This window comes from Apodemus sylvaticus, chromosome 16, assembly GCF_947179515.1.
Source record: "Apodemus sylvaticus chromosome 16, mApoSyl1.1, whole genome shotgun sequence".
NCBI lineage: Eukaryota > Metazoa > Chordata > Mammalia > Rodentia > Muridae > Apodemus > Apodemus sylvaticus.
Window position 1 is genome coordinate 34,743,356 of NC_067487.1, and position 14,184 is coordinate 34,757,539.

Genomic DNA, 14,184 nt, shown 5'->3' on the forward strand with positions numbered 1-14,184 from the left:
AAAAAGAAAGGGGAAATTCTTTGTTTTATTGAAGACACAGAATGTGTCAAGAGAACGTGTTTTCCCAACAACATGAGGTCAAAAGCAAGGGATGGGAATATGAACACAGCAAAACCCAGGTTTACCTTGTAGAGTTCCCACCGCTGGCTCTTCTCTTACTGATGGTCTTGCTGATGATACACACACACACACACACACACACACACACACACTACACACACATACACACACATTACACACACACACACAGACGCACACACATACACACACATTTATGGGCACATACACATTCACAGACATGTGTACACACACAGACACACACACATGCACACACACATTAATGGACACATTAAGACACACACACATACACACACACTCATTCACAGACACATACACATTCATGGACACACATTCACAGGCGCACACACACAGACACTCATTTACAGACACACACAGGCATGCACACGCTCATTCATATATGCACATATATACACATTCTCACACATGCACACACATACATTCATGGACACACACATTCACGAACACATATTCACAGACACATACATGCACACAGGTGTGCACACACTCATTCATACATGCACACACATATACATATTCACATGCAAACACACATTCATGGACACACATTCACAGACACACTGGTGTGCACACACACTCATTCACAGATAGCCCACACAGGCATGTACACTCATTCACACATGCACATATTCACACACAGGCACGCACACTCATTCACAGACACATACATGCAGGGAGACACACACACACACACACCACTCTAGCTCCAGCTTCATACAGTTATTCACACTCTGCATGCCGGTCTAGTTCTTGCTCACCCTCGATTTGCTGTCCCTTACCTCAAGACCTGTGCTGAGCCCTCCATGTGAGGAATGGGGAAGGAATGAGATCGTTAGAAAGGGCACTCGTGAGACGTGAAGACTAAATCAAAGAGGACAGTGGCCCTACTCTTACATGACCCAGTGGCTGATTGCACCGGCTAGCATACGAGAGAAAGATGCAAGAATCAGAGTGTGTTCCAGTCCTGAAGGAGCTGTTTGGAATCCCACTGAGTTCGAGACAGAACGTACCTGCTGTGACTAGACTGTGGCCGGGTTCACGTCCCCAAACACTCAGGCTGTTGCTGGCACATTGTAGAGGATGGGATGGCTTTGGATTATGGGAGTAAGCAGTATGTGAGGCCACCGTCCTGCATAAACTCGGCCCTTCAGCAAAGTAGTATCCTTCAGAATCGCCATCACATACTCTGTGCCTCAGACCCTTGCACTGCTCCAGATGGCTGGACTAGCCAAATAGACTAAGCCACAGGGATATAGTGTGGTTTGCTAGCAGCTGGAGGGCTGAGGAGAACTTCAAGTGAGACCACACTGGGCACCTGCTTGAGTCGTGGAGTGGGCACAGTCTGACACCCATGCTGATGTCCTTCCTGAAGCCCCTGGCAGTAGGCATCTCTCCACAGGCTGAACAACAGGAATCCAGAGAATAGTAGACAGTTTCTTAGGTTCCATGGTTTCTTCAACATCTCTGTAAGATGAGAACAGAACTTCAGAAAGCTGGGAGGGATGATAACCCTGACAAACCCTCCCAGACATGACCAAAGGCATCTGCGCTGCCGTTCATTAGAGGCTTCTGGGCAGAAGACTTGGGGCAAAGGAAGTCATCCCCTTGTCTTGGAGAAACAGCACAGGAGTTGGGAGCAAAGACTGAGTCTGCCTTACCCCCTCCCCTCACACACACTCAGAAGCAGACCCCCAGAAAGGTTATCAGAGCTGACGGGGGCAAATATCTGGTACGCAAGAGTTCCAGGGAGCTACTATCCCTGCACAGGTGGTCCTGTGCAGAGACTAAAAGGCGGTCAGAGCTCTGGCTTCTGTTATCAGACAACCAGTTTATAGACCAGTTTCATGATCCAAGCCTTTGTTCTGTTACATATAAAAACTCCCTACCTGGTTCTGTGTCCAAATTCTGCCTCACACAAGCCATGAAACCAAAGTGGATCCATAGTACATATAAGGGCCTGTGTTCTGCCTACTTGTTGCCATGGAGAGATGCATATATATTATACAGTTTTGGTGGGGTTTGTGGTCTAGAAAAAGCCAGATCCAGGGGTTTAGGCGAACTAAGCATGGGGATGAGAGAAGATACTTAACCTGGTTTGGGCTTAAGAATTGGGGTTCGTGTTTCCTTGGCCGGAGAAGAACGCCAAGGGAGTTGTCGGAAGAGACCTGATAGTTGTAAAGGGCTTTGAGAGGCAGGGATAAAAGCCAGACAGTGATACAATCATCATCCGACCCTTTCTGCCGTGGCCTCTTGAGCTGGGAGAATCCCCATGCGGCCATTATCAGAGCACAGAGTACCCAGCTCCAGTCAGGAGGTGACTCTCTCATGAGAGTGGGGAGTTTCTGGGAACACTGTTTTGTTAAATGTAATATACGCAAGAGTTTGGGGGTTTATTCATGTCACTTGAGGCCTAGAGGAGATATTCTCTCTCTCTGTTTCTCTCTCTCTCTCTCTCTCTCTCTCTCTCTCTCTCTCTCTCTCTCCACTCTCCTACTTTTCTCCAGTATTTTTGTGTTTCCTGCTCATCAGAGCTGGGGATTGGCAAGGGCAACAGAGCCAGGGAGAGGAATGTAACTTATTCCCAAGAGAGTCGGTCAGGTTGTTTTGAAGCAGACTGAAGACTTGATGTTCTTAGATTATCTCTTGGTTTTATTTGCTATGTTTTCCCCATTGTCAATCCAGACAGAGAGAAAAACCAGCAAGCCATTTCTAATTTTACTTTCAAATGGGCGATCAAATTGTTCAGAACAATTACCTACAGTCATAATGCCTTCCATTTTCACGAGGTTACAGTTTATGAAGTATGTACTCTCTGTAGCCATGTAAGCCACAGACAGCTTGCTCCCCCCCCCCCCCCAGCCTCCTGGTTCTGTAGCTTTCTGGAATGTAGCTTAAAAGCACTGAGCATCTTCAGGTCCTGGTACAGTCCCTGATCTCTACACACTCTACAATTGATGATTGAACACCAATCTCTTGGCCTCAGAACTCCTCACCACTTAAGTTTGAAACGATGTTCCCACTTCTAACCTCTGAGTTACAACATTCAAAGCACACTTTACCTTTCTCTAAATTATCAGGATGTATGGAACAGTATTTCCATGCCCACACTGACCAGAGCACGACCTTTTTCTGGGCCAGATGATCCCCTACTCCTTTGAGCCAGTTTCTCCAAAGAAACAAACCTTATCTCCTTGTGACTCTTAAAAGGTCATCACGTATCTGGTCACGTGTCTGATGGTTGGTGTTCTTTATTCAGGGTCCAAGGACATAGGGAGAGCACACTGCAAAAGCCATTTTTGCTCTTCTGTCAAAGTTCAGGGATGGAACCTAGGGAGTCTTTGTTGTTTTACTCATACAAACAAGACCGTAACGCGTTCACATTGTGCGGGGAGGCAAGCAGTGTTTAGGCACCGTCTTTTCTAGGCACTACATCCCAGGTGTGAGAGTACACTGTATTTACAGAGTAGCAGGGATGCTATCACTCATCAGGTATTTGATCTGGCATCCGGGATGCCGTATTCCTGCCAGGAGGTGAGGGAGCACACAAAGCATTTCAGGGCACCAAGTTGAGCCATCTTGCTCATTAAGTCTAAGCATTAAGAGTTTTATGTCAAAGTTCAGGGCAATCAAAACTGCCCTCTGCTCATTTCCTAGCCAAGAGGAGTCCTGCCTCCAAGATCAATCAAAAGCTATACTCTTCTTCAAACATGTGTGCTTGGGTCAAGGACGTGCATGGACTCCCTCGGTAGATTTATACAGCAAAAGTTGCCTTCCTTTTTTGAGGCTAGAAAGCCACATACTGTAAAACGTAATGTTAACTCTTGAAGTTCTGAAAAAGTTAACTATTGTAAAGGACCATTCACCTATTAAAGAACAAGAGAGACTCAAGCAACTTTTTGATGTCACAGAAGGTGGATAAAAGATCAAATAAGGAGGTTTAGATGAGACAGGGACACTATAGACGGGTAGAGGCAGAGAGGGAAGGCTCTCCCTCTTTTCCTGGGTAGCGAATCATATCAAAGAACTGAAAGTAAAATTAGAAGCAACAAATTGAGAAGCACAATCAGGCTTTGAATTTTAATGCTGAGTTCTTGTCTCCAGAGAAGCAACTCCATTTTCCTTCTCCCCAAGAGACTTCTTAGGTTCTCCTTCTTAGGCTTCCAGGCCACCAACTGCTGCCCTTCCCAGAGAGAGAGGACAGGGGCTGTCCTGAGAGAAAGGTCATCAGGGCTTTGTTAGTGAGAGGTCCTTGTAAGAAGAGGCTCGGGTATCCCTTATGAGGATGGAGATGGGCCATCCCTGGCCTCCTACTCAGCAAGGGTCACCAGAGGTCTTCGTTCACCTTACATTCCTTAAACCCATCATTGCTGCAAGAAGGAGAAAACCCAGGGATCCCGTGATTCACAAGCTTGCTGGTTCAATCCATTCAGTTCATTGATGAATGTGAGAGTAAAGGCAGCAGGATGCAACTTTAAATAGAGTCTATTAAAAGACGGCCTGAGACCTAAGAGACCTCCTGTGAGCTAAGAGACGGCCTGACACCTAAGAGATGGCTTGAGACTTAAGAGATGGCCTGAGACCTAAGAGACAGCCTGAGGCCTAAGTTGACTTTGTTGTTGTCGATTCATCTTTGCTTTCGTAGGTTTTCATTTTAGGTTTAGGAAAACAAAACAATACTGTCAAAAAAAACCTACTACTACTTTAGTCAGTAAAACTCCTACTATGTTATCAGTTCCCCAGCCGCCATGCTTCTCACAAGGTGCTGGGTGAAAGAGAGCATCCGGCCTTGGCCGCATGAGGCACTGTGTTTTCAGTTGGGGCATGGGGTACCTCGATTCTAAGGCCTAAGTATTGACTCAGCACACGCACTAATTAAGTTCAGAGTTCTTCTAGATTCAGCTCCCAATCGCCAAAAAAGATAGAGCTGTTGGTCAGAGTCGTCCACTCCCCAAGGATAACCATAGGCTTCCCCTCTACTGCTCAGACTAAGGAAAGTCTTCAATGAAGCAGTTTAAAGCACAACTTAAAAGAAACTAACTGAGAATGAAAAAGCAACTGCTTAGAAGAAATGAAGAGCTAATGTAGAAACAAATTCAATAAGTATTTTTTTTAAGTTGATAGATTTGGTGGCTTAGCCATTACTTGTATGTTTTTATTTAGTAAACATAAGAACAAGAATATACTTTTATTCTTTTATAATTCTGGGGTGTTTTTTTCCCTCTTGTACACATAGCAGCATGGTATAAAAACTTTGCTTTCTGCCTTTCTATTTCCCCTTGTATCTTGGATGTTACTTCTTATTGACACATAGAAATTCTTCGTTATCTCTGAACTACAGTGTCTGTGGGTACCATAATTTATTTAAGCAATTCATGGTTGATGAGCATTGTTTTAGCCTTTTTATCTCATTCATAAAAACACTGTGGTAGATAATATTGTATTGGATAAATATTGTATTATTATTTCATGCTGATAAAATAGATCTGTGTGTTATAGCCTTAGAAATGAAGTTGAGCCGGGCGATGGTGGCGCACGCCTTTAATCCAAGCACTTGGGAGGCAGAAGCAGGCGGATTTCTGAGTTCGAGGCCAGCCTGGTCTATAAAGTGAGTTCAGGACAGCCAGGGCTACACAGAGAAACCCTGTCTCGAAAAACCAAAAAAAAAAAAAAAAAAAAAAAATGAAGTTGATGAGTCTGAAGGAGTTTTGATAAGTATGTATAATTTCTGTTCCATAGAGGTTATAGCAATTCACTTCTTTGAATTGTAGGTTTCTGTTATTGTTTTAAGTTCTTTACTGCTATCACTGCCAGACTTAAGATAGAATGAGCTTGCCAGCATTCTCATGGGATTAAAGGCACAGTGGTGACATGTGCCTTTAATCCCAGCACTTGGAAGGCAGAGGCAGGTGGATTTCTGAGTTCGAGACCAGCCTGGTCTACAGAGTAAGTTCCAGGAAAGTCAGGGCTACACAGAGAAACCCTGACTTGGAAAAACAAACAAACAAACAAATAATGAATGAGCTTTAGGGGGGTATATGTCTCTAAGTTAAGGGAACCAAAGAAATCTTTATAAAGGAACACAATTTGGGGGGCTAGAATGAAGCAAATTCTGGTATTCTGTCTCCTTCCAAAGTTTGCATTTACCTCAGATGAGATGTCCAAAGCTGTTAATTGCATGAGTCATTGAACTTTTAAAGCACTTTCTTACCCCTTACTATCTACGACCTTCACTCAAACCAAAAGGGATGGAACAGTGTTTTGGGTTTTAATCTTTCTGCCTCAAACTTCTCCTTCAGTTTAGCAGTTCAGAAACTCATGTGTTATGCAACAAGGACTTTAGAAATAAGAGGCCCCTGGGGATCAGATTCAAAAAACTGAGTGCCACTGCAGCCCAGGCCCGGCCTGGCTCTCAGAGAACCATGAACAGGACCCAGAATCCTCGCGCCAATAGCCTGAGGATCTGAATACGAGAAGGGCTCGCTGAGTGTCAGAAATGAAGATAAACTCCAGAAACAGGAGTAGGTGATGATACTTGTATTGCACAGAGACGTGTGCATAAGTGAGCAGGGACCCTGAAGGCACGGAAGCAGGTAGGACTGGCTCACTGATTGTGCAAGCCTAGGGTAGGGTCGCAAATGGTCTTACAATGGGAAATTGGAAATGTTTGCCCTTACCTCATTCTAAGTCTCCACTCACTCACAGTAAAATCCTTTTCAAGGCAGGAAGTCAGCAGATTCTAAGAATGTTGGCTGTGCTCTTTAGTGTAAAAAATTATCTTTCAGAGTCTTTTTGTTTTGTTCTAAACAATAAATTGGACATGTAAAAGACCCTCCTGACTATTTGTAAATTAAACTTTCATTTCACACAGGGTTTTTTTGGGGGGGCAGTAGGGGTTTGGGGGTGATGCTGGGACTCGAACCCATGACTCACAGAGAGCTGCATCTCGATCTCACACACTGTAGTTAGAAAGCTTTTAGGGACAGAGCTCCTGGCTATTCTCAAAACTAAAAGGTTCTGAGACTGCTGCCTGCTCCGGCGTCTCCTCTCTGGCTGTCCGTCTGTCACCCTGAGCTGGTTCCTCTGAGGGATGAGGATGAAGCAAGGTGCAAACAGGTATTTCCCACCTCAGCAACAGGAAATACCAAAGGACAAAAGAGTGACCCAGGCCCGAGCTGGAATCTCTGAGGGCTGAGGGGGAGAGCTGAGAGGCTGCCTCCAACACAAAGAAGCCTCTTACCAGGAAGTGGTGGAAGTTTGAGTAGAAACAAAAGGCGGGGTATGGGGGTGGGGAATAAGGGCCCAGCAGAACTCTCCTTCAGGTAAATTCTCCTTGACCTCCTATGTCCTTGACCTGCTTGAAAAAAAAAACCAAGCAAATGAAAAGTTACACCCACCAGGGTCACCAGACTGGCCCAAGCTTGGCCTAAGACTTCTCCAAATTGAGAGACAAATCCTGAAATAGAAATATTTTATTCAACCCCTCAAATAATCATTTATTGCTATAAAACTAGAATAGAGGGCAGGAGAGATGCCTCCCTCACAGACTGCTCTTCCAGAGGACCTGGTTCAGTTCCCAGCACCCACACACCCACCCACAGGGCAACTCACAACCATCTGTGACTCCAGTTCCAGGAGGTCTTATGCTCTCTTCTGCCCTCCATGGAAAGGGAGAAAGGGGCCTTCAGCCTCCACGGGCAACAGACTCTCAAGTGGTGCATAAACCCACGTGCACGAGGTACCTGTACATGTAAAATTTTAAAAATTAAAAAAAACAACTGTAGTAGTCAAATCCGAAGAGACATTTTTTACATGCATATGAGAGAGCTTAGAGTTCTTTAGAAAAAATAAGCTGAATTCCAGTGAAAAATTTAGATATTTATGTAGTGCTTGGAGTCATGTAACTGCAAATATTTAGCTGAGGATTTTAAAGATCAAAAGGACCTTAGATACCACCAATTTCAACCTATTTCCATTTTTTCAGGTTAAAAAAAAAAAAAAGAACAACTCTAGTGAGATTATATGATTTGAAGACTTCCAGGGAAGGAGTCTGAAAGCTCATTTTTTGTAACATTGCTTACTACAACAGAAACAGCTTACCACACCTTTTCTCCCCATCGAAGAGAAGTTCTGTAGATTTCCTATGGGGATTAAATCATTTGCATAAACCCTTTGGTAGCCTAATTTGCTGGTGGTTCAGGCCCCAAATCATCATCCCTGAATTCAAGATCTTCCTACAGAGCTGCACTTGTTCTCTACAAGCCTAAAAGCCTGCCGTGCAAGTAAATTAAAGTTCTAGCAAAATCTTATCAGCCTTCATTTGGGAATCTAGAAACTCAAGCATATAGGATTTCATAATTTGTTCAAGATCCAGTTGCACGGTGCAGGAAGAAATCACACTGTTTTAAACAGAGGAGCTGTTCCTTGGAGTAGGACTGTGCTCACAAAGTGTAGTAGGAAATCAGATTGTCTGGTATCACCGACCCAAGAGATTCTTACCTTCAGGACAAGAGTTCCACATCGTCAGCCAAGAGAAAAGTCCCGTCCTTCATTCAGTCATTGACTCAGCAATACATTAAACATCTATTATGGACCAACAATTGTTTTAGGGACTTAGTATGCGTCAGTGAGCAGAACTAACAGAGATGTTTCTCTTGAAACGTGTGAGTTTTCTGGAGAGAGAGAGAAAATAAGTATTATAAACTGAGAGGGGAGAGATAAGAACTTCAGAAGCTAATGAAGCTGGCTTAGGAGGAGCAAAATTAAGATAGGCTTCACGAAGGAGATGCATATGCTAAACCGCGACTGTGGATAGTGAGTTAGAGGCGGAGGAAGCAGTCCAGCGGCATCACCAGCAGGAAGATGGAGGCCCAGTGCTACACCATCACCAGTAGAGCCTGAAGAGCTCGCTTAATTTTGGAGGTCCCCCAACTCAGGTTAAACCAAAGATTCAGGGCTTCAACGTGGAGGGATGAGGCAGCATAGAGCAGAGCACAGTATAGCATGCACTATAGCATCTCTTTAAACGAGAAAGTTGTCAGGGACCGAACAGAGCTAGCGGGAGGCAAGCTTCTCAAAGAAGTGCTGCAGTGATATTAAAGACATTCTAATGTCGATTTGTAACACAAAGTGAGGGTGTTCAGAGAAAGAATAAGACCTACTCAAGTGTGGATGTGAGCTTCTTTGTTTGTTTGATTGATTGATTGATTGTTTCTTTGTTTGTTGAGACAAGATGTCTCGGTGTGGCCCTGGCTATCCGGGAATGCACTCTGTAGACCAGGCTGGCCTCAAACTCACAGAGATCTGCCTGCCTCTGCCTCCTGAGATGAATTGTGTGTGACACCACCACCCAGTAGATATAAACTTCTTAAGGGAGAGTTGCACAGTTTAGGATTCTGTTTTGATGGCTTTCAAGTTATACTTCAAAGTCTTCCTAAGAATCTCTACCTTGATGTGTGAGGTCTTAAGGTGGTTCCAAAGGTGCCTAGGGTGGGATTATAACCTGATAGAGCAAAGCCAGGAGCCACTGGATTTGCACAACAGGTTTAGGACATATTTCTTTTAGCAAATAAAATTTGTGCCGAGATTTCTAGAAGATTATAAATTTGCAGCCTAGGAAAGGGAGAGAGGGGCCTTCAGTAAATGCTAATTGTGCTGGAATTCTCAATTTTGGGAGCAATTGATTCTTAGAGCCTTTAACCAGACTCCAGTATGAGGGAGTCTTCTTTTCCTACATCCCCATAATTTTCGAAACTTCCTCACAAAGAGCATACAGTGGGACCCGTCCAAAGTGATGGGAAAGCAATCTGAGGGGGGAGGGGCAACGGTACAAGCAGAAGCGGGGGAGGGAGGAGTGGGTGGTGACTTCCTGGTGCTGTGGAGCCCTCCATATGCCCCATCTGATGCCACCAGAGGCAGGTATCAATGACACCCTACTTTAGATGTTAAAGGGGTCCCTCTGGGCCCCTTTTATTATGTTATTAGAGAAGCTAAGTAGAAATAGGAAAACCAGCTGAAAGCCTCCCAGGCAAAGGGGAGCATTTATAGCTAAAGCCTTTATTTATTTATTTATTTATTTATTTATTTATTTATTTATTTATTTATTTATTTATTTATAGATATATACATGATACATAGATATAGATATATAAATGATACATAGATATAGATATATAAATGATAGATAGATATAAATATATAAATGATAGATAGATGGATAGATAGATATAGATATATAAATGATAGATACATAGATAGATAGATAGATAGATAGATAGATAGATAGATAGATAGATGATAGAAACAGATGCATAGATAGATGCGTAGATAGACAGACAGTTATGGACATACCTGTTTATATTTTATTTATTTATTTATTCATTTATTTATTCATTGGTTTATTTATTGATTGATTATTTATTGGTCAGTCAAAGCATAGGAAGTTAAGGCATGTCCAGCATCATGCAGGAAGGTAAAGGCAGAGCTGGCCTAGCATCCAGCATCGTTCACTCACCATCAGTAGAGTGTCATCGTGTGTAACGCATTCTCTGTGAACGCTCCCACACACTAGAAGCAGTGCACGTAGTAAGGCCCATAGACTGCTGCAGGTTTGAGAGACCCTGCCTGGCCTCCATATGTCACTGCCGGGGACTTGAGGCTTGTCTCTACGCAACAGAACACAGCAAAGCCGACTTCCTTCAGGCACTCTAGCCCCACCTGCCTTCTCTGGAGCCTTTCTTGGAGCCCAGGAATGACCCCAGAAGGCCTTCGTCTGCCAATCCATTCAATGCAAGGGCTTGTGGGTAAAAAAGAAGATTAGCAAGATGTTGCTATTCTAAACACTAGCATTCACCAGAAATTAATACAGTGACTTGGTCCTAACCAGCTACATCTCATCCTCTTTTATTTTCTGTGATTTCCATGATTTTATCAATTGACATTTTAGCAAGTTCTTAACACCTTTAACTTGCTGTGCATATTTAGGCTTAAAAAACAAGCCCATTTTGTTTTGGTTTAGAAAATGATAGGTTATTGAACTTCCAAGACAGTGGTCCTGTGCACTCTTCAGGGAGATGTTAAACGCCTGCGGGAATCCCTACTTCACTTTCATTAGTAAGAACCAGTATTTAAGCAAAAATTCACCACTGTTCTTAGGATCCAACCAGGCAGTGGATTTTCACTACCTTAAGTATCTCAGTTAAGAGATTTCCTAGATTCCAGATGTCACGTTTGAGCAAGAATGCTGGGAGAAGGCAGGCTAAGCCTGAGCACGATGACATCCGTGTTTCTCTGTCACCAAGCTACAAATGTGGATTAGCGTGTTTTGGCTCTCACAGAGTTATTCTGACTTCTATGGTCATTTTTGTAGACTAGCAAACAATAAAGATGTCTCCTTATTGCACTGCATTCTGGTGGCCACCATAATGCTTCGTGTTGGCTCTGGAACCATCAGGCAGTGTCTATGTGTCCGCTGACAGACATCAGTTTCTCAGGGAAGCCAGCTCAGTGCATCAGAGCTCATCAGAAGACCTCACCCTGTCATCGCTCATTGGTAGGGATAATAAGGTCACTCAGAAATCGGTGCATAAGATGGGGTTTCAGAGAAGTATAAATAAAAAATATATATATATATATATATATATATAAAGATTTGTTTACTTATTATATGTAAGTACAATGTAGCTGTCTTCAGACACTCCAGAAGAGGGCAGCAGATCTTGTTACAGACGGTTGTGAGCCACTATGTGGTTGCTGGGATTTGAACTCAGAACCTTTGGAAGAGCAGTCGGTGCTCTTAACCACTGAGCCATCTCTCCAGCCCTATTTTTTTCTTTTTCATTGCTGGGATAAAAATAGTCAGGAAACAGAAAATCTTTTAAAAGACGTATTTATTGTTATATGTAAGTACACTGTAGCTGTCTTCAGACATATCAGAAGAGGGCGTCAGATCTCATGAAGGATGGTTGTGAGCCACCATGTGGTTGCTGGGATTTGAACTCAGGACCTTCAGAAGAGCAGTCAGTGCTCTTAAGCACTGAGCCATCTCTCCAGTTCCAAACAGAAATTCTTAATTGCTTACAAAAGAAAGGGAAGGAAGGAAGGAAGGAAAGAGAGAGAGAAAAGAAAGGAAAAAACAAAAAGAATAGAAGAGAAAAGAAAAGAAAAGAAAAGAAAAGAAAAGAAAAGAAAAGAAAAGAAAAGAAAAGAAGAAAGGGTAGTTTTCCCATTCAGAGCATTTCCTCATGATCTGGTGCTGATAAGATAGCAGCCGACCTAAACCTGGAACTAGCCAGGAGCAGAAAAAAATGAAGAAAATGTCTTTGCTTCTCCCTGAGCATATGAGCGTGAGGGGAACTTCCTTTAGCAAAGCCATCTTAGCCCCGTTCTCCCACGTAAGCACTAGAACTTGTTCGAATTAGTTAACCTGAACAGTCTGTTTACCCCCAAGTGTTCTGCTTTGAAAGAGAACTAAAGGCCAGTCAAGTACAGTGTGATAATGGAGGCTCCTTAACCCACCGGTGTGACTTCGAGAGGCCGAGCACAGTGAGAGGCTGAAGCTGTGCCTTGGACAGCCAGGCCCCTTCAGCGGCTCACCGCGGGTCTTAGGCTGGCGGCTTCACCCTCTCTAACCCCAGCAGAGTGCCACTGTTTACCAGCTGTGAGGTGTTGGCCCTTGACCTGCCTGTTCTTGCTGATGTGCATACGGATAGTCCTGGCCTCAGCAGTATTTGTGAGGGTATGTGCTTATGAGAGACCTTGTCTCCCAGATGGAGGACACCAGCAGAATTATGGCCCTCTCAATCAACTAATCAAGGTACATAGGAACTTACAGAGACTGAAGCAGCATGCACAAGAACTGCATGGGTCTGCACCAGGTCCTCTGCGTATCCTTCCTCCCCGTCTTCAGCAAGACTCCCCAAGTTCCATCTGATGTGTGGCCTTGGGTCTCTGCATCTGTCTCCATCAGTTGCCAGATGGAGCCTCTCTGATGGCATCTGGGCTAGGCAGTGATCTCTGGGTCTAGTAGAAGAGCATTAGGACTCATTGCATTGGCTTTTTGGTTGCTATTGCGATCAGTGTTTGGCTTTATTCTAGGCCTCTGGGCTATGCAGTCTCTGGGTCCTGGCCCTCCAGGCAGTGCCAGGGGTAGGTTCCATCTCCTAGCATGGATCTCAAGCTGAACCAGGGAGGGAACCAATCTGTTGATTGGCCACTCCCACAATTTCTGTGCCACCTTTACCCCAGCACATCTTGTAGGCAGGATAAATTATAAGTCAAAAGTTTTGTGGCTAGGTTGGTGTCCCGATCCCTCCACCAGAAGTCTTGAATCATTATAAGAGATAGGACTCCTTGAGCCCCATTGTTAGGAGTCTTAGCTCTGGTTACCTTCAAAGATTCCCCGGAGTTTCCATTGCCCTACATTTCCAGTTTATCCCAGAGATGTCCCTCCCCCCACCCAAGTCCAGTTGTCTCTCCCAGTACTGCCCTCCATCCTTCCTCGACCTGACCCCCCCCTTCCTATCTCTCTCCCACCCCCCATCCAGTCCCTTCCCCTCATCTACATGTCATATTTGTTCTACTTTCCCTTTACAGTGAGATTTACGAGTCCTTTCCCATATCCCCACGCCCTTGCTACTTAGCTTCTTTGGGTCTGTGGATTGTAGCATGGTTATCCTTTATGGCTAATACCCACTTACAAGTGAGTCCATACCATGGTTGAGACAGGCTATTTTATTTAAATAAATTCATTTAATTACTTAAACTATTCCTTAAGGGGGGGGTTGGTGAAGGTAAACGTGGTGGCACATGTCTGTGATCTTAGCACTTGGGAGGCTGAGACAATAGAATTACAGGGCCAGCCTTGCCTATGCAGTGAGTTCCAAACCAGTCTGAGCTACCTAGCAACATGGTCTTAAAAAAGAAAGAGAGAAAAAAATGGGGAAAAGCAGATAAAAAGATCAGTGACTCACAGTGTGCCTGGTGTTCTCGACATCTCAGGGCAATCCAGCCATTCAGGCTGAGAGCAACATGCTACTTAAAGATACTGAGAACCAGGGGGATACATTTATCTGAACTACCTTAGACTCA

At 44.1% G+C, this 14,184-nt stretch overlaps 1 protein-coding gene across 1 annotated transcript in view; it reads left to right on the plus strand.

Annotated features, from left to right (window-relative positions):
- The window catches only part of Slc1a3 (solute carrier family 1 member 3), a 75,095-nt gene that overhangs the window by 5,260 nt on the left and 55,651 nt on the right, over window positions 1–14,184 (plus strand). The gene's annotated exons all lie outside the window — the stretch shown is intronic.